The sequence below is a fragment of the Mus caroli genome, unplaced genomic scaffold (genome assembly GCF_978045245.1).
Source record: "Mus caroli unplaced genomic scaffold, Mus_caroli_1 scaffold_4, whole genome shotgun sequence".
Classification (NCBI taxonomy): Eukaryota; Metazoa; Chordata; class Mammalia; order Rodentia; family Muridae; genus Mus; species Mus caroli.
Window position 1 is genome coordinate 45,068,404 of NW_028227259.1, and position 21,587 is coordinate 45,089,990.

General features: G+C 39.4%; 1 pseudogene; it reads left to right on the top strand.

Moving 5' to 3' along the window:
* Positions 1-3,841: 3,841 nt before the first annotated feature.
* Positions 3,842-4,913, top strand: LOC110295107 (ATP-binding cassette sub-family F member 2 pseudogene; annotated as a pseudogene).
* The last annotated feature ends 16,674 nt before the right edge of the window (positions 4,914-21,587 follow it).

The window sequence follows — 21,587 nt, forward strand, 5'->3', positions numbered from 1 at the left end:
TCTCTCTCTCTCTCTCTCTCTCTCTCTCTCTCTCTCTCTCTCTCTCTCTTTCTTGCTCTCTCCCTCCCTCCCTCCTGTGCCAGTCCTCAAAGTCATCATGCACTTGGAGAAAAATAAATAGACTGAAAAAAGAAAGGAGCTCTCTCTCTAGCTGTTATGTTGGTACACTGTATATAAGTCTTCAGGAACTCCTTAGCTCCCTCCTTCCTTCTCTCCCTCCCTCCCTCCCTCTCTCTCTTTCTTTCTTCAGAGTATAGACTTTTAGGACCTAAAAGAACAGGAAATTAAAGTACATTGGTTTTGGTGTTTCACAAATGTTATTATTGCTGTTCATGTACAAGCATCTTGCTTACACAGGTAGTATATAAGATTTAGATTCCTTCTGATGATAAGCTTAAGGTTCACAATGTTTGGTGATGTTAGACCACTGTCTCCAGATTCTAAAATGCTATTAAAAGGCTGCTGAGAGAACATTTAATGTAACTTATGAGGTGCCTCTCTTCCTGTGCCAACAATAAAGAGTATGCTGGAATATTTGTCTTCTAACTTCTTTTCCCAGAAACCAGGGCCAGAGCTAGGTGTACATGGGGGCAGTGAGGCACGTCTTGTAGATATAACAAACATAGGTTACAAGCACAGGCTTCATGGTTGAGATTAATAATACATGCCATTCTTTAACGAAAGTAACAAAGAAAAACATATCTGCAATTTCAATAAGGCATGGCCTACTGAATAACACTATTTGTATCACACATATTATAAATAGCTAAAGAAGATTCATGCCAATCTTGTTCTTATCATTATATGGCTACTTATTTCATCATGTAGCTTTATTTTTATGTATTTCAACTCTTTCATTGATATACTGTTCTCTCAACAACCAAGAATTTGACATCCTTTTAATTTTTGCACCAAAGACAATTGCAACACTCACCTGCCTAAACTCTGGTCCTACCACTAAATTCCCCTGTGTAATGTGAGTATACACATTTTTACCTCTTAGCAATCATATTGAATTTAAACCAAGCCTCATTGAAGAAAAAAATCCTGTGCCAGTCCTCAAAGTATTCCTGCACTTGGAGAGAAATAAATAGACTGAAAAAAGAAAGGAGCTCTCTCTAGCTGTTATGTTGGTACACTGTATATAAGTCTTCAGGACAATGGATCAGTTCTTTCCTTGAGCTCTCAGACAGTTCAGACAACAGGGTGCCTCATCACCATCAAAGAAAAAGAAGAAAATAGATCTCCTTTTGCCTTTGCAGAAGTGTGGTAAGAATATAATGGTCATGATTGATCTCTCTCTACAACTACCTTTGTGAACTGAATTATGCAGTCTCAGAAGCAGTGACCGAGTTATAAATTAACTCCTGCAGCCAGGAAGAGATTCATCTAAAGTCTATAATCTTTGAGCTTTGCTGTAGGAAGACGGGAGCTCTAGGACTGGAACACCGATTCTATTTTTGAGTGCTCATGTAGGGGTACAGAGAAGTGAGGAGGAAACCTGAAGAAGGAGGCGATTCCAGCATCCTTAGTCATTGAAACCATACTGATTAAGTCAGACCAGCTCTTAAACACTACCTGGGGTGGAAGCCTGATGAGACATGCCAAGCTAGTTGTCTCTGTCCTTGTAGGGTTTCTGACAGTGAATGTAATGTATCCTGAAAGCAGATTCACTCTTGTGAACAGGAACTAAGCAGAATCTAATGGTGGATTAAAGTCAACCTTGATCCCAGCTCCAGCTGGAAACAGAGTGAAGGATGATGTGAAGGTCACAGAAGAATGGTCTGTAAGCCACTGACCTGATCACTCCGATCTCCCAGGGCACATATGTGTTTATTTGTTTAATGTGTTTTTCCTAAGAAATTATGTTCATTTAGCAGGATGCTAAATTCTGAATTTGTTACTGTGTAGACTCACAGCATCCCTTCCTTCACAACGCTTACAGTCTGTTGCTGAAGACAGACCACAAAACAATCACAAAGTAAGAGAAAGCTGGACCTAGAGTAGTTGCCTCTCTTGCAAGGGGCCTGGGTAACTTTCTAAGAACTGATACACCCATGCACTCTGGCTAAGTGTGGTGGCATGTACCTGCAATTCCAATCCTCTGGAGGATGAAGAAGAGAGATTTCCATAAGCTCAAAGCTAGCCTGGTCTGCATTGTGAGATTCAGGTCAGCCAGGGCTATTTAGTGAGAGTCTGACTCAAAAAAGAAGAGCAAAAATAAAAACTGATAGATAGATAGATAGATAGATAGATAGATAGATAGATAGATAGATAGATAGATAGATAGATAGATAGATAAAACTAAGACAAAACTTACAACATACAAATGCTGCTGTGCATAAGGAAAGATACAGCATTATGAGAGTAAAGAATAGGAGAGTTAGCCCAAGTTACCTAAATGGGAATTTGGGTGTGCTAATAACAATGCATAGGAAGAATAGAGGATATTTTTATCCAGTCAAAAGTACTCACATGTACTGTCAAGCATAGTGAGCTTAAGCTAAACTATTTGGATATGGTTCTCACTGTTTCAGAAGGAAGAAAGCAAACTCAGTAAGATTAAATGCTTCAGGCTGTGGCTTCTAAGGGATGGAAGTTAGTTAAAAATTACTGCTCTGTTTGATCCAAATCCCATACCTGCAAATGTCAGTGAAATCATAAAAGATTAATCTTTTTTCTTGAAAATAATTTTATGAAATGTACTCTGATTATGATTTAACTTTCCTCATCTTCTCCTAGATATTGGTAAAGGTGGCTCAGTCAATAAAACTAGGCTGGCAATGAAAAATACAATATTTATCTTTTTATGTACCTCTCTTACATCTTATTATACTTAATACAAAGACACCCAGGCCCATCAGAATGATTGCAAATGACAGGATTTTCCTGATGTTGCAGATAACTATCAAACACATACGCACACACACATACACACACACACACACACACACACGCCTGAGCGCGAGCACATGCACACACATACTATCTGAGCTGAGTCTTATGTTAATTTGACACACAAACTAGGGTTAGATGAAAGAGGAGACTTCAGTTAAGACACTACCTTCATAAGATCTGGCTGTAAGGTACTTTCTTAATTAGTGATTGATGTGGGATGGCCCAAACTCTGTTGAGTAGTGCCATCCTAGTGCTGGCTGGTTTGGATTCTGTAAAAAAACAAGTTGAGCAAGTCAGAGAGAGCAAGACAGTAAGCAGTACCCCTCTGTCATCATGGCCTCTGTATCAGCTCTTGCCTTCAGGTTCCTGACCTGACTTACTTCAATGATGAATGGCAAAACAGAAATATAATTCTAATAAACCATTTTCTTCTTAACTTACTTTTTGGTCATGGTGTTTTGTCACATCAATAGAACCCTTAGCTAAGAAAAACACACACCAGCATTTTCTGTATATTTTCCTGTATCTATAGGATTTGCTCTGATTGCACCTGTTAGCTGTTGTGAACTGTGATGTAATGCATGTGGGAGTGCAGATGTCTCCATAAGATAATGATTTCATGTTTGAACACACATATAGTTCATGGGTCATGATGCAGCTCTGCTTTTAATTCTTTAAGAATCTCATTATCATCTGTATTCTATTAATTTATATTCCCATTAATAGGCTACAAGTCATTCTTTTTCTTCCTACCTTCCCCAGTACTTACTATCACTTAGCTTTCTAATAAATAACTAAGACATGTGAACAATTTCTTTGATTCTCAGAGTCAAACTCAGAAAAGCAGAGAATAGAACGATAGTTATGACAGGCTAGGCATTAGGTGGGATAATGAGGAAAAGGGTTTTGGAGCAGAAAAGACAATTTACTAAGGGATACGCTGTCATTTTATTTCCCACCGTGTGGTAAGATCCCACCACCTGTCATTATGGTGCAGAACGTGAGCTTCAAATATACGAAAGACGGGCCTTGCATCTACAATAATCTAGAATTTGGCATTGACCTTGACACACGAGTGGCTCTGGTAGGACCCAACGGAGCAGGGAAGTCCACTCTGCTGAAGCTGCTAACCGGAGAGCTTCTGCCTACAGATGGAATGATCCGGAAGCATTCTCATGTCAAGATAGGGCGTTACCGTCAGCACTTACAGGAGCAGCTGGACCTTGACCTTTCACCATTGGAATACATGATGAAGGGCTATCCAGAGATCAAGGAGAAGGAGGAGATGAGGAAGATCATTGGGAGATATGGCCTCACTGGGAAACAGCAGGTGAGCCCAATCCGGAACCTGTCGGATGGGCAGAAGTGCCGAGTGTGCCTGGCCTGGCTGGCCTGGCAGAACCCTCACATGCTCTTTCTGGACGAGCCTACCAATCACCTGGACATCGAGACCATTGATGCTCTGGCAGATGCCATCAACGAGTTTGAGGGTGGCATGATGCTAGTCAGCCATGACTTCAGACTCATCCAGCAGGTTGCACAGGAGATTTGGGTCTGTGAGAAGCAGACAATCACCAAGTGGCCTGGAGACATCCTGGCCTACAAGGAGCACCTCAAGTCCAAGCTGGTAGATGAGGAGCCCCAGCTCACCAAGAGGACCCACAATGTGTGAGCCCTCAGCCAGGCTTGGGTCAGGAATGCCACCTGGAGACTGCCAGCTGACACCTGACCAGCCACTCAGGACAGGACCCTGGGGCTGCACTCCTGCACTGCTGCAATACTGCCCTCAGCCTCTCCCCTCAGCCTGCCTTCGCTGCATCATATCTCCAGCTGGACAGCACCTGTCCGTTTTCCCACCCTCCTTCCATTTGGGTCTGTCTGTTTGGACTCAGCTGGCTGTTCTCTCCAGACCCTTGCTGGTTACCTTGCCCTGAAAGATGCAGCCAGGGGTACCTGGGTTAACCCAAGGGCCCAAGCCCTGGTCTGGCCCTGGAAGGATTCAAGAGCCTCATTTTATGGGTTTCAGTGATGTTGGAGTGTTGGAGAAATACTGCCAGCCCATCACCCCCATTCCTTATTGCTTCTGGTTTGGAGCTCTGGACCAGGGCCTAGTCCTGGTCAGTATTTTAATAATTATTTAACAGTGTAGATCTATGTGTCATCTACCAAGTGTCCAATAAAGAAAGAGGAAGCTACAAAAAAAAGAAATGGAATAATTATGAACTTATAGTTAAAACATATCTTTAATGTAAAATACTCTTTAGTGTTTGTATTAAACTTAGTCGCACATGTGTAGAGATAGAGCTCTGTCCGGGGCTCTGGGGTATGATTTTGGTAGGATACACAGTTCTACATCTAAAAACAAGATCCATTCCTAGTGCTTTGAGGTACGTTATGGGGAATTGTTGACTTTTCCATAAAATGAGCAGTGAGCATTTCCTCACTAAAGCACTAAGGCACATATATTTCAAACATGTCCATTTGCTAGTGAAGAGGCTGTTTGGCATGATGTGGGCAGACAGATAAGTACTCATTTTGCAGGCAAGCATTTGTTCTCAAATTTGTGGCTTGTATGATCTCATATCTTCTGTTGCTTCTTTCCTCTTTTGTCACTTCCTTCCCTCTTCCCCGCCTTCTCTTAATGAATTTAATATAGCTTTATGGGAATGTTAATACATCTCTCACGTGGTCAAGCATCACAGCTATAAGGGGAATGAATCAAAAGAGCTGAAATATACAACCTTTATGATGCTAATATTATGAGACCAAGAGACAGAAATAAACAAAAATATGCACTGTAGTTGTGTGCATGTACATGTGCACACTAAGTATTGATTATAAGGGCTGTTTAAATATGTAATTATGTAGTAACCACATCCTCTCCATATCAGAAAAACAGTGGTTAAACTTCTATAGAAACCAAACTTACTTTGTTATTGAAGATCAGCCTTAGTCCATGGTGATCTGATAGGATGCATGGGACAATTTCAATATTTTTGTATCTGTTGAGGCCTGTTTTGTGACCAATTACGTGGTCAATTTTGGAGAAGGTACCATGAGGTGCTGAGAAGAAGGTATATCCTTTTGTTTTAGGGTAAAATGTTCTGTAGATATCTGCCAGATCCATTTGATCCATAACTTCTGTTAGTTTCACTATGTCCCCGTTTAGTTTCTGTTTCCATGATCTGTCCATTGGTGAAAGTGGTGTGTTGAAGTCTCCCACTATTATTGTATGAGGTGCAATGTGTGCTTTGAGATTTACTAAAGTTTCTTTAATGAATGAGGCTGCCTTTGTATTTGGAGCATAGATATTCAGGATTGATAGTTCCTCTTGGAGGATTTTACCTTTGATGAGTATGAAGTGCCCCTCCCTGCCTTTTTTGATGACTTTGGGTTGGAAGTCAATCTTATCAGATATTATAATGGCTACTCCAGCTTGTTTCTTCCTACCATTTGCTTGGAAAATTGTTTTCCAGCCTTTCATTCTGAGGTAGTGTCTATCTTTTTCTCTGAGATGAGTTTCCTGTAAGCAGCAAAATGTTGGGTCTTGTTTGTGTAGCCAGTTTGTTAGTCTATGTCTTTTTATCGGGGAGTTGAGTCCATTGATATTAAGAGATATTAAGGAAAAGTAATTGTTGTTTCCTGATATTTTTGTTGTTAAAGTTGGCATTCTGTTCTTGTGGCTGTCTTCTTTTACGTTTGTTGAGGGATTACCTTCTTGTTGTTTCTAGGGCGTGGTTCCTGTCCTTGTATTGGTTTTTTTCTGTTATTATCCTTTGAAGGGCTGGATTCCTGGAGAGATAATGTGTGAATTTGGTTTTGTCGTGGAATACTTTGGTTTCTCCATCTATGTTAATTGAGAGTTTGGCTGGGTATAGTAGCCTGGGCTAGAATTTGTGTTCTTTTAGTGTCTGTATAACATCTGTCCAGGATCTTCTGGCTTTCATAGTCTCTGGTGAAAAATCTGGTGTAATTCTGATAGGCTTGCCTTTATATGTTACTTGGCCTTTTTCTCTTACTGCTTTTAGTGTTCTATCTTTATTTAGTGCATTTGTTGTTCTGATTATTATGTGTCGGGAGGTATTTCTTTTCTGGTCCAGCCTATTTGGAGTTCTGTAGGCTTCTTGTATGTTCCTGGGCATCTCTTTCTTTAGATTTGGGAAGTTTTCTTCTATAATTTTGTTGAAGATGTTTGCTGGTCCTTTGAGTTGAAAATCTTCATTCTCATCCACTCCTATTATCCGTAGGTTTGGTCTTCTCATTGTGTCCTGTATTTCCTGGATGTTTTGAGTTAGGATCTTTTTGCATTTTCCATTTTCCTTTATTGTTGTGCCAATGTTCTCTATGGAATCTTCTGCACCTGAGATTCTCTCTTCCATCTCTTGTATTCTGTTGCTGATGCTCGCATCTATGGTTCCAGATTTCTTTCCTAGGGTTTCTATCTCCAGTGTTGCCTCATTTTGGGTTTTCTTTATTGTGTCTACTTCTCTTTTTAGGTCTAGTATGGTTTTGTTCATTTCCATCATCTGATTGGATGTGTTTTACTGTTTTTCTTTAAGGACTTGTAACTCTTTAGCCATGTTCTCCTGTAGTCCTTTAAAGTCCTTCTTGATGTCCTCTACAATCATCATGAGATATGCTTTTAAATCCAGGTCTAGCTTTTCAGGTGTGTTGGGGTGCCCTGGACTGGGCGAAGTGGGAGTGCTGTGTCCTGATGATGGTGAGTGGTCTTGGTTTCTGTTAGTAAGATTCTTATGTTTACCTCTCGCCATCTGGTAATCTCTGGAGTTGTTATAGTTGTCTCTGTTCAGAGGTTGTTCTTCTGATGATTCTGAGTACCATCTTTCAGCAGACCTGGGAGACAGGCTCTCTCCTCTGAGTTTCAGTGGTTAGAGCACTCCCTGCTGACAAGCTTTCCTCTTAAAGGGAAGGTGTACAGATATCTGGCATTTGGACCTCCTCCTGGCCGAAGAAGAAGGCTGAAAACCAACATTCACATGGAAACTGAACAACACTCTTCTCAATGATACCTTGGTCAAGGAAGGAATAAGGAAAGAAATTAAGGACTTTTAGAGTTCAATGAAAATGAAGCCACAACATACCCAAACTTATGGGACGCAATGAAAGCATTTCTAAGAGGAAAACTCATAGCTCTGAGTGCCTCCAAAAAGAAACTAGAAAGAGCACACATTAGCAGCTTGACAAGACACCTAAAAGGACTAGAACAAAAGGAAGCAAATTCACCCAAGAGGAGTAGACAGCAGGATATAATTAAACTCAGGGGCGACATCAATCAAGTGGAAACAAGAAGAACTATTCAAAGAATCAACCAATCAAGGAGCTGGTTCTTTGAAAAAATCAACAAGATAGATAAACCCTTAGCCAGACTCACTAGAGGGCACAGGGAAAGCATTCTAATTAACAAAATCAGAAATGAAAAAGGAGACATAACAACAGATCCTGAAGACATCCAAAACACCATCAGATCCTTCTACCAAAGGCTATACTCAACAAAACTGGAGAACCTGGATGAAATGGAGAAGTTCCTAGATAGATACCAGGTACCAATGTTGAACCAAGATCAGGTTAATGATCTAAACAGCCCTATATCCCCCAAAGAAATAGAAGCAGCCATTAATAGTCTCCCAACCAAAAAAAGCCCAGGACCAGATGGGTTTAATGCAGAGTTCTATCAGACCTTCAAAGAAGATCTAATCCCAGTTCTTCACAAACTATTCCACAAAATAGAAACAGAAGGTACTCTACCCAACTCATTCTATGAAGCCACAATTACTCTGACACCTAAACCACAAAAAGACCCAACAAAGATAGAAAACTTCAGACCAATATCCTTTATGAATATTGATGCAAAAATCCTCAATAAAGTTCTTGCTAACCGAATCAAAGAACACATCAAAACAATCATCCATCCTGACCAAGTAGGTTTCATCCCAGGGATGCATGGATGGTTCAATATACGGAAATCCCAATGTAATCCAGTATATAAACAAACTAAAGACAAAAACCACATGGTCATCTCGTTAGATGCGGAAAAAGCATTTGACAAGATCCAACACCCATTCATGATAAAAGTCTTGGAAAGATCAGGAATTCAAGGCCCATACCTAAACATGATAAAAGCAATCTACAGCAAACCAGTAGCCAACATCAAAGTAAATGGTGAGAAGCTTGAAGCAATCCCTCTAAAATCAGGGACTAGACAAGGCTATCCACTTTCTCCATACCTATTCAACATAGTACTTGAAGTCCTAGCCAGAGCAATTTGACAACAAAAGGAGATCAAAGGGATACAAATTGGAAAAGATGAAGTCAAAATATCACTTTTTGCAGATGATATGATAGTATATATAAGTGACCCTAAAAATTCCACCAGAGAACTCCTAAACCTGATAAACAGCTTCGGTGAAGTAGCTGGATATAAAATTAACTCAAACAAATCAATGGCCTTTCTCTACACAAAGAATAAACAGACTGAGAAAGAAATTAGGGAAACAACACCCTTTTCAATAGTCACAAATAATATAAAATATCTTGGTGTGACTCTAACTAAGGAAGTGAAAGATCTGTATAATAAAAACTTCAAGTCTCTGAAGAAAGAAATTCTAGAAGATCTCAGAAGATGGAAAGATCTCCCATGCTCATGGATTGGCAGGATCAACATTTTAAAAATGGCTATCTTGCCAAAAGCAATCTACAGATTCAATGCAATCCCCATCAAAATTCCAACTCAATTCTTCAACGAATTAGAAAGTGCAATCTGCAAATTCATCTGGAATAACAAAAAACCTAGGATAGCAAAACTCTTCTCAAGGATAAAAGAACCTCTGGTGGAATCACCATGCCTGACCTAAAGCTTTACTACAGAGCAATTGTGATAAAAACTGCGTGGTACTTGTATAGTGACAGACAAATAGACCGATGGAATAAAATTGAAGACCCAGAAATGAACCCACACACCTATGGTCACTTGATCTTCGACAAGGGAGCTAAAACCATCCAGTGGAAGAAAGACAGCATTTTCAACAAATGGTGCTGGCACAACTGGTTGTTATCATGTAGAAGAATGTGAATCCATCCATTCCTATCTCCTTGTACTAAGGTCAAGTCTAAGTGGATCAAGGAACTTCACATAAAACCAGAGACACTGAAACTTATAGAGGAGAAAGTGGGGAAAAGCCTTGAGGATATGGGCACAGGGGAAAAATTCTTGAATAGAACAGCAATGGCTTGTGCTGTAAGATCGAGAATTGACAAGTGGGACCTCATGAAACTGCAAAGCTTCTGCAAGGCAAAAGACACCATCAATAAGACAAAAAAACCACCAACAGATTGGGAAAGGATCTTTACCTATCCTAAATCAGATAAGGGTCTAATATCCAATATATATAAGGAACTCAAGAAGGTGGACTCCAGAAAGTCAAATAACCCCATTAAAAAATTGGGCTCAGAACTGAACAAAGAATTCTCAACTGAAGAATACCGAATGGCAGAGAAGCACCTGAAAAAATGTTCAACATCCTTAATCATCAGGGAAATGCAAATCAAAACAACCCTGAGATTCCACCTCACACCAGTCAGAATGTCTAAGATCAAAAATTCAGGTGACAGCAGATGCTGGCGAGGATGTGGAGAAAGAGGAACACTTCTCCATTGTTGGTGGGATTGCAAGCTTGTACAACCACTCTGGAAATCAGTCTGGTGGATCCTCAGAAAATTGTACATAGTACTACCGGAGGATCCAGCAATACCTCTCCTGGGCATATATCCAGAAGATGTCCCAACCAGTAAGAAGGACACATGCTCCACTATGTTCATAGCAGCCCTATTTATAATAGCCAGAAGCTGGAAAGAACCCAGATGTCCCTCAACAGAGGAATGGATACAGAAATTATGGTACATTTTCACAATGGAGTACTACTCAGCTATTAAAAAGAATGAATTTATGAAATTCCTAGCCAAATGGATGGACCTGGAGGGCATCATCTTGAGTGAGGTAACACAATCACAAAGGAACTCACACAATATGTATTCACTGATAAGTGGATATTAGCCCAAAACTTAGGATATCCAAGATATAAGATACAATTTGCTAAACGCATGAAACTCAAGAAGAATGAAGACCAAAATCTGGATACTGTGCCCCTTCTTAGAATTGGGAACAAAACACCCATGGAAGGAGTTACAGAGACAAAGTTTGGAGCTGTGATGAAAGGATGGACCATCTAGAGACTGCCGTATCCAGGGATCCATCCCATAATCAGCTTCTAAACGCTGACACCATTGCATACACTAGCAAGATTTTGCTGAAAGGACCCAAATATAGCTGTCTCTTGTGAGACTATGTAGGGGCCTAGCAAACACAGGAGTGGATGCTCACAGTCAGCTATTGGATGTATCACAGGGCTCCCAATGGAGAAGCTAGAGAAAGTACCCAAGGAGCTAAAGGGATCTGCAACCCTATAGTTGGAACAACATGATGAACTAACCAGTACCCCGGAGCTCTTGTCTCTAGCTGCATATGTATCAAAAGGTGGCCTAGTCGGCCATCACTGGAAAGAGAGGCCCATTGGACTTGCAAACTTTATATGCCCCAATATAGGGGAATGCCAGGGCCAAAAGAATGGGAATGGGTGGGTAGGGAAGTGGGGGGTGCTATGGGGGACTTTTGGGATAGCATTGGAAATGTAATTGAGGAAAATATGTAATAAAAAATATTAAAAATTAAAAAAAATAAAAAATAAAAAAAAAGAAACCAAACTTACTGTCATTTTCCAATGGAACTTACTAATGTGGTCTCATTGATGCTTTAAAGTATTTTTATTGGACAACTTCTTTTTAAAAGTATAATGATCAATTTAAATGTAGTTATCCTTCTCATTGAATATGTAAGGATATTTATTATGGTAAGTACATATGGACTTGTGCAGTGGTGTTAGCAGTGATGGCAATGATGGTGGTGATGAGTGTGTGTGTGTGTCTGTGTGTGTGTCTGTGTGTGTGACTATCACACATGCCACATTTATGTTGCTGCTATTCTAGTCTCAGTCCAATGAATACTAAGCAAGAATTCTAAACAAGTGTTACCCAGGTCACTGTGCATGGAAATCTTCTCTGGCACTATAACTTTGAAGTTATAGTTGTCTCTTCATCTAAATTTCAGAGTATTAACTCAGATCATCTGACAAAGTCTTTTCTCAACACAAATCTTGCTATATTTAAATCTCTTAGCAGATCAATTGATTTCTTTTATTGCTCTTTTGATTTGACTTCATGTAATTGATCTCCTCTTTCATCATATTAGTTAAGGAAAGAATCTGGTGCAAGAGATTGCAGACTTACTGTCATGAAGGGTGAAGCAAGCAATAAATGTTTGAGGCTTTATGGACCCCAGGGTCTTGCCTTTGACTCCTAAATGTACACAGTCAACAGAAAAGCAGCCACAGTCATTATGTAATGCCCCAAGTGCGACTCTAATGCAGCAAAACTACAGAAAAATAGGTGTTTTCTTGAACTTTTTCCTCATCCTGCACTTCACTGTCCTCTTATGAAATATAATCCAGTGACTTCTTGATCTAATAGCAAGAGATAATGGAATTTTTAAAGCTACGATAACAATGACAGGGCCATAAGCATAGGAAACAGGAGTCACTCTTCAATGCCATTTGGGGTAAGTCTCTTCAAATACAACTGTCCAACAAAATCTAAAATATCGTAATCACATAGTCAGAAGCTTTGCTAATTGCAAATATTTTCTGCTGAATGCCATTGTAAATAATAAACAAATCATGATATTTCATATCCATACTTCCTCCAGCATTTCTGATTCTAATTTAACTTCCATAAGGCTCAAGTATGTGTCCAAAGTATGGTATGAAGATGGTGTCTGTGGTAGTTTGAATGAGAAATGTCTCCCCAAGGCTTACGTATTTGAACACTTCATCCCCAGTAGATAGAATATCTTGTGAGGTCATGGACCCTTTAAGATGAAAAGTCTTGCTAGGGGTGGGCTTTGAGAGTACATAGCTTCTTCACTCATTTCTTGTCCTTCTTCCTGTATATACATAAAATATGTCAGCTTCCTGCTTCTGCCACTGTGGCATGCTATCTTCCATTTGAGATCACTGGAATAAGCCAAAGTGTACATTTATATTGCTTTAGGTAAAATTGGTTCATCCCAACAACAGAAATGTAACTAATGTAGCGTGACTGAAGAAATGTTGCTATTCACCACCTCCGCTTGAAGCTCTAGATTTTAAGGGCATATCCAAATGGATTTTTGTGAAATTGGAGCATGCCATTCTACAATTGAGGTTAATGAAGTACACATTTCTTTTATCAGTAACAATCAAATGGAATCTGAAATTCAGATTATGGACCAGGATAAAGGTCAATAGGAAAACAAAAGCATCACAAGAGAGTATAACAACTTGTCCAGCTGAGGTCCCCTCTGACTGGATCATCAGATATACTGGAATCTTGCTTGCCTTTCAAAGGAAAATTACCAGATTCTAGGGCAGAATGTTCTCAACCTTCCAGTGTTGCAGCTATTTAATACAGTCCTTCCTGTTGTGGTGATCCCCAAACATAAAATGATTTTCATGGTTACTCTATAATTTAACAACTATTGTGAATCATAATGTAAAATCTATGCTTTCTGATGATCTTTGTAACCCATGAGAAAAGATCCTTCAACAGCCATAAAGGTTGTGACCACTGCTCTATTGCCTCAGATTCTAATTTCAATATAACCCAGTAAATTTGGGAACATGTACAGAGTTGCAAGTTTATCTCTGTGATACTGGGTATGTATGTACACATAAAGAAACTGAAGAGAGGCTGGGCTGATAACTCAGTGAGCAAAGTTGCTTCTAGCCAAGCATGATAACCTCAGTTCAATCTGTGAGACCTACATACTGACTCTTGGTTGTCCTCTGGCCTCCACAAGCATGTTGTGGCATGTGTAAAACACACACACACAGATACATATATAGCCAATAAGTCAACCAATGTAAATGGCAACAACAACAACAAAAAGAAATTAGAAAAAGAAACTGATTCTATTTCTTAAATTATGTTCATAGATAATTCACTATCTCTAAATGATGGTAATAGATAATTCATTTTAGAATGATAATAAGTTTCCTCAGCTCCTGTGATACACAGTTTAAGAGATGGACTGATGTAGACCTGGTTTTGCATAGCCCCAGCAGGTGTGGGAAGCAACTTCTGGCCACGAATCTGAGGTTATGTAGTGAGTTCTGGATAAGCAGAGCTTGAGTTATGAAGGGACCTAGGCTCAAAAAACAAAAAGACAAATATAAAGGGACTAGGTTAATTGGGGCTTTAACATGACAGAAATTTTCCATTTGCACCATATTTATATGTCCTAGTTTGCTTTTGTATTGCTGTGTTAAACACCATGACCAAATGTACCCTGGGGAGAAATAGTTTTATTTAGCTTCTACTGCTACATCTCAGTCCATAATTAGAGAAGTCAGGGCAGAAGACTGGAGGCTAGCACTAAAGTAGGGACCACAGAGGAATCCTGCTTTTTATAGGCTTGATTCCTGTAACACACTCAGCTTGGTGGGGTTTTGTTGTTCTGGTTTGCTTGTTTGTTTATTGTTTTGTTTTGGTGGTGGTAGTAGTGGTGGAAATGGTGGCAGTGGTGGTGGTGATGGTGGTGGTGGTGGTGATGGTTGTGATGGTAGTGGTGGTAGTGGTATGTGTGTGCACATGCATGTGTCTTTGTATAGTTGTGCTTATTTGCCACAGTGAACATGTGGACCTCACAGAGGAACTTTCAGAAGTTGTTTCTCTACTTCTACCACATGGATTTCCAAAACTAAATGTAGGTCTTCAAACTGGTATCAAGACTTAATTTCAAGAATCCTTATTGCTGAACATCTTTTCTGGAAGTCATTTCTGTTTTTCAATGATTTGTTCATCTTTCTGGATGATTTTATCCATGTTATCCAAGTAGATCCTGTGTGAATCCTGTCTATGGAGCATCTATGTAGATGGATAGATAGATAAGCAAACAGACAGACAGACAGATAGATAGGGTAAAAGAAAAAGAAACTATATAATTCATGCTAATTATCAGCTTTATAGAGAGAAGAGACAAGGAAAGTGGGAATCTCTGGAAATCCAGGACCCAATCTGAAGGGGATGGCAGCTATAATTCAAGCCAGACAGATGAAGCTGGTGGGGTAAAGGTCAAGGCTTCCATTTCTTCTTACAGGGAAAGAGAAAGTGACTCTTCCAATGGTAAGGAAATGCTTCTTGAAGTGAATCAATGTTTAGCAATGGCTTGTGCTGTAAGATCGAGAATCGACAAATGGGACCTCATAAAATTGCAAAGCTTCTGTAAGGCAAAAGGCACCCTCAATAAGACAAAAAGGCCACCAACAGATTGAGAAAGGACCTTTACCTATCCTAAATCAGATAGGGGACTAATATCCAATATATATAAAGAACTCAAGAAGGTGGACTACAGAATATCAAATAACCCCATTAAAAAATGGGGCTCAGAAGTAAACAAAGAATTCTCACCTGAGGAATACCGAATGGTTGTGAAGCACCTGAAAAAAATGTTCAACATCCTTAATCATCAGGGAAATGCAAATCAAAACAACCCTGAGATTCCATCTCACACCAGTCAGAATGGCTAAGATCAAAAATTCAGGTGACAGCAGATGCTGACGAGGATGTGGAGAAAGAGGAACACTCCTCCATTGTTGGTGGGATTGCAAGCTTGTACAACCACTCTGGAAATCAATCTGGCAATTCCTCAGAAAATTGGACATAGTAATACCAGAGGATCCCGCAATACCTCTCCTGGGCAAATATCCAGAAGATGTTCCAACCGGTAAGAAGGACACATGTTCAACTATGTTCATAGCAGCCTTATTTATAATAGCCAGAAGCTGGAAAGAACCAAGATGCCCCTCAACAGAGGAATGGATACAGAAAATGTGGTACATTTACACAATGGAGTACTACTCAGCTATTAAAAAGAATGAATTTATGAAATTCCTAGCCAAATGGATGGACCTGGAGGGCATCATCCTGAGTGAGGTAACCCAAACACAAAGGAACTCACACAATATTTACTCACTGATAAGTGGATATTAGCCCAGAAACTTAGAATACTCAAGATATAAGATACAATTTGCTAAACACATGAAACTCAAGAAGAACAAAGACCAAAGTGTGGACACTTTGCCCCTTCTTAGAATTGGAAACAAAACACCCATGGAAGGATTTACAGAGACACAGTTTGGAGCTGAGACAAAAGGATGGACCATCTAGAGACTGCCATATCAGGGAATCCATCCCATAATCAGCTTCCAAATGCTGACACCATTGCATACACTAGCAAGATTTTGCTGAAAGGACCCAGATGTAGCTATCTCTTGTGAGACTATGCCGGGGCCTAGCAAACACATAAGTGGATGCTCACAGTCAGCTCTTGGATGGATCACAGGGCCCTCAATGGAGGAACTAGAGAAAGTAACCAAGGATCTAAAGGGATCTGCAACCCTATAGGTGGAACAACGATATGAACTACCCAGTACCCCCCAGAGCTCATGTCTCTAGCTGCATATGTAGCAGAAGATGGCCTATTCGGCCATCAGTGGAAAGAGAGGCCCATTGGTCGTGCAAACTTTATATGCCTCAATACAGGGGAAAGCCAGGGCCAATAAGTGGGAGTTGGTGGGTGGGGGAGTGGGGGGAGGGTGTGGGGGACTTTTGGGATAGCATTGGAAATGTAAATGAAATAAATACCTAATAAAAAAGAAAATAAAAAGAAAGAAAGAAAAAATAGGCACCTTTTGGACCAAATAGTTTATATACTACAACTATGTTGTTCCCTGTCCCTCTATGCCCTCAATGTTAAATTTCCTCTCTTGTTTAAATATTAATCATGTATTGTGTCAATATGTTAATACATGTATAACAAGCACTGGCTGCATTACAAGCCATTAAAGCAGTAGTAGTGACTTAAATTTCTGAGCAATGACTTACAACTGTGTGCGATGGCAAGTTCAAAGCTCTATGATGAGACTCATGCAGGCCCTTTTAGTGAGTATGTCGTAAAATGAGAGATTAGGGATAATACTAGAGTCCTCATGAAATGGCTTATGGAAACAGGTTGTTCCTTTCTGTTCATGTACCATTCAATGAAGGAATGTCAATGAAGGAATGTTTAGAAAACCATTTTGGAAACAAATACTAGGAATCTTACCAGATTCCTGACAATTCTGGTTCTTTGATCTTCATCTTCACAGTCTATGGAATTCCAATGGAATAAGTTTCCAGTCTTTATAATTTACTCAAGATAAAATACATTAGCATATAAAGTACAATAAAGAACAGTTTATTTCAGCTTTCTGTAGGTTACCCTGGCTGTGGCTGCTTCTGATAGGCATAACCGCCATATTTGAAGCTATTGGTCTTCCATAAAATTTCTCCAACAAATTGTACTTCCTTATGTATTAGTTTCTAAAACTGCAAAACCAAACAGAATCTCTGTTTTATTACATTTATTGTTTACTATATGTGTGTGTACTAAAACAAATTATGAATCCCATTATAAAGTCTCTGTGGGACAGGACCAAACAGGATTTGATGTAAAAACAAATGTAGTCAAATGGACTGAAATTTGTTAATCTACTGCAGTTGATAATGTGATCTTTTATCATTGTTGTGTCAGAGGTGGCAGTATGCGCTATATGTGCACATGTACATGAATATGTGTGATGTGTGTGCATGTGAATGTATTCATATATATGCATATACATCTGTACATGTGGGTATACATGTACATGTCTGTCCATGACTGTGTAAATCTGAGGTTGGCATAGGATATGTTCCTCCAGCACTCTCCTCTTTTTCTATTGAGGCGGGGTTCCTCAATTGAAGCCAGAGTATATCAAGTTGGCTTCTGTATCATTCAGCTTCTTCCAAATTTCACATTCTCTGAGAGTAGTGGCAGTGTAAAACAACAACCATACCCATCCCACATTTATGTTGTTTTTGGAGATCTGAATTCTAGTTGGTAAGCTGGTAAAACAAGAATTTTATTCACTGAGACATCTCTTTAGCCTGAAATTATTAGTAAAACTTATTATGTATATATTAATTATAACATTTAAATATTTAACAAGAAAATTTCTTAATAATACCATTGTTAACTCTGCTTACCATGACCTGCCCCAGTTTGATGTACAAAAAAACAAAATCTGTTTCTTTTCTGAAGATAGTGTCAAAACTTTCCTTTTCAGTGCTAGTTGTCACATGACACCATGTAATATGATGATGTGATGAGAATGTTGTTGTCCATTTAATATGTGACATTGCCTTCTGTGCAAAAGAATAGAGCCTCAACTCATTTTTCATAGATCACTGAGCATCCATCAGATGATAATGGCTTGGTATTGACCTCATCAAAGAGGAAAGAAACCATGAACTGTGGGTGAAGGTACTTTATCCTATGATTCTGGGTTGATTTGTTCTGTTCTCGCAGAAAAATTTAGATCTAAGGGATGTTTGTCACAAGCTATATTAAATACATGCATTTACTTTATTGTAGAAGCAAAAGCAACATTATGAATGTTTCTTCTTCCCAATATATTAAAAGAGAAAGTCAAGATGCTAAAGAATACTAACGTATACATGACACTGATGACATGTAAAGGGCGCAATGTGGTCTATGTGCTCAGTTGGATAACATCTACAATGACATGGAGAGCCAGAATATGAAGCAGCTAAGAATGTGGTGTTTATTTCTAGTGTCTTAATTAAATCACTGCAGTTTTAGGAAATTAATTTTTTATTTCTTAGAATAGTTGTTTCTTTACAGCACAAAGAGATTTGTTGAGTGAACTTCATATTTCCATGTATCCTATGTCAATATTCACACAACTTTTATGAAAATAGAAAATTTATTTCTGCCTTACAGAGGGATACATCAAAACTAAGCAATTTTTGAGCTCTATGGCACAACCACTCACCTAATGGGATGGCATTTGAATCTTGATGTGTTCTAGTCCTGATTCATTATATAACACTTTGGTATTGGTTGCCGAATGCTCTGGCATACTACTCTCTCTCATAAGTATAAGTGAATAAGTTCTGATCTTGTTAATAATCAAAAGATATGAAACTCACTGATCTACTTCTTCCTTGGAATAATTTCATACTCACTGGGAAAATATGTATGAGAAGGAACAAAGGCCTAGAAGTGCAGGAATCAAGAAAGAAGAGAGAAAGCTTTTACAGAAAAATCCATGATTATTAGCATACTTCAAGACTAACTTCCATCCCTTTTTAGAGTTGCACACCTACTACCTAGTCTTGGTACCAAATATTAACTAAGGTAGGTTAGGCTGTTTCACAGTAACATCAGTGCAACCCTCAGGACCAAGGGGATTAAAGATTGCAATAGTTAATTCTCATTACAGGTTTACATATACTGAGGCAATCACTCATTCAACTAGTTACAAAAGCACAATCACTTTGTACAGTCTCTTTGAGAATCCATGGTTTTCTCGAGTGCAGAAAGAGAGCATGATACTGGCACTTTGCTAGATTCTTCTTCAAAAGGGACATGCCACTTATTACCATAACTTATTAACTAAAATTGGTTTTTTTTGTTCTACTTAACTACAAAATAGCTGTGATTTCTGTAAATAGTGATACCTTGAGTTCTTCTTTCCCAATTTGTATCCCTTTGAACTTCTTTTGTTGACTTATTGCTCTAGCTAGAACTTTGTATTGTTTAGATATGGGGAGAGTGGACATCCTTGTTTTGTTCCTGATTTTAGTGGGATTGGTTCAAGTATCTCTCCATTTGATTTGATACTGGCTGTTGGTTTGATGTATATTGCTTTTATTATGTTTAGGTATGGGTCTTGTATTCCTGATCTCTCCAATACTTTTAACATGAAGGGGTACCACTCTTGGGCATATACCCAAAAGATGCTCCACCATACCACAAGAGAACATGCTCTGCTATGTTCATAGCAGCCTTATCTGTGACAACCAGAAGCTGGAAACAACCCAGAAGTCCCATATGGAAGAATGGATACAGAAAATGTGATTCATTTATGCAATGGAATGGTATTCAGCTATTAAGAATGAGGATATCATGAGTTTTGCAGATAAATGGATGGAACTAGAAAATATCATTCTGAGTGAGGTAACTCAGACCCAAAAGCACATGCATAGTATGTACTCACTAATAAGTGGATATTAGTCAAAAAAGTACAGAATATCCAGGATACAATCTACAAAACTCAAGAAGATAACAAGCAGAAGGGCCTAAGTGAGAATCCTTCAATCCCACTTGGGACAGAGAGGAAAGCAGTCACCAGAGGCAAAGGTAGGGAAGGCCCTGGGTGGGAGAGGGGAGGGGAGGGGGAAAAGGGGAACATGATCAGATATTGGGTGGATACAGAAGAGAAGTCCCAAAGGACAGCAGAAAGAATGGAAACAGGCAACCTCACGGGGCAGGAGGTGGTGGAACCCTCTATAAAGCTACGGAAACCTGGGAGATGAGGAAACTCTCAGGACTCAAAGAGAGGGACCTTAGATGAAATGCCCAACAGTGGGGGGAAGAGAACTTGTAGAGTCCACCTCCAGTAGAAAGACAGAACCTCAAGTGGCAGGATGGGGTTGTCATCCCACAGTCAAAAACTCTGACTCAGAATTGTTCCTGTCTTAAAGAATTGCAAGGACAAAAATGGAAAAGAGACTGAGGGAAAGGAGATCCAGTGACCAGTCCAACTTGGGATCCATCTCAACGGGAGGTTCCAAGTTCTCAGAGTATTACCAATGTTACAGACAAGTGCCTAGCATTGTTGTCCTCTGAGAGGCCCAACAAGCAGCTGACTGAGACAGATGCAGATACTTATACCCAACTGATGGACTGAAGTGGGAGAACCCCTGTCATTGAATTAGGGAACGGCTGGAAGAAGCTGAGGAGGAGGGCAACTCCATAGGAAGACCAGCAGTCTCAAATAATCTGGACCCCTGAGATCACTCAGACACTATGCCACCAACTAGGCAGCATACATTAGCTAGTCTGAGGCCCCCAACACATATATGGCCGAGGACTGCCTGGTCTAGCCTCAGTGAGAGAAGATGCACCTAACCTTTGAGAGACTTGAGGCCCTAGGGAATGGGAAGGCTCGACCAGGTGTGGGGGTGTATGGGAGTGAGAACATCATCTTCGAGGCAGGGATGGGGGAGAGGGAAGGAGGAATGGAATGTGGAACTGTGGGAGAGCAGACCAGGAGGGGATAACAACTAGATTTTAAAAAAAATAAAAGTGATATAAAAAGTAAAATAAAAAATATAGCTGGAAATTAGAATCTTTTGTTTGACTGGAAAAGAAAAACAAACCAATAGTAGTAAATATTAGTTATCTGACATCAAAAATCTAAAACCTAAACAGAATGTTCTATCACTATTTTCTTTAAAAGTATGCAATAGAAATATGTTCTTTGGATAGATGCATGTTCTTCTCTTTGAGTAGGCCAGCATTTCTTAATCAAGTTTAAGTTCTGCTTCATTAGTCATTTTAAAACTGCTCTTTAATAGAGCCAAGCACTCTGTGGCTATTAATTTATCTACTACTTTCCTTTATGGTTATGGTTTCT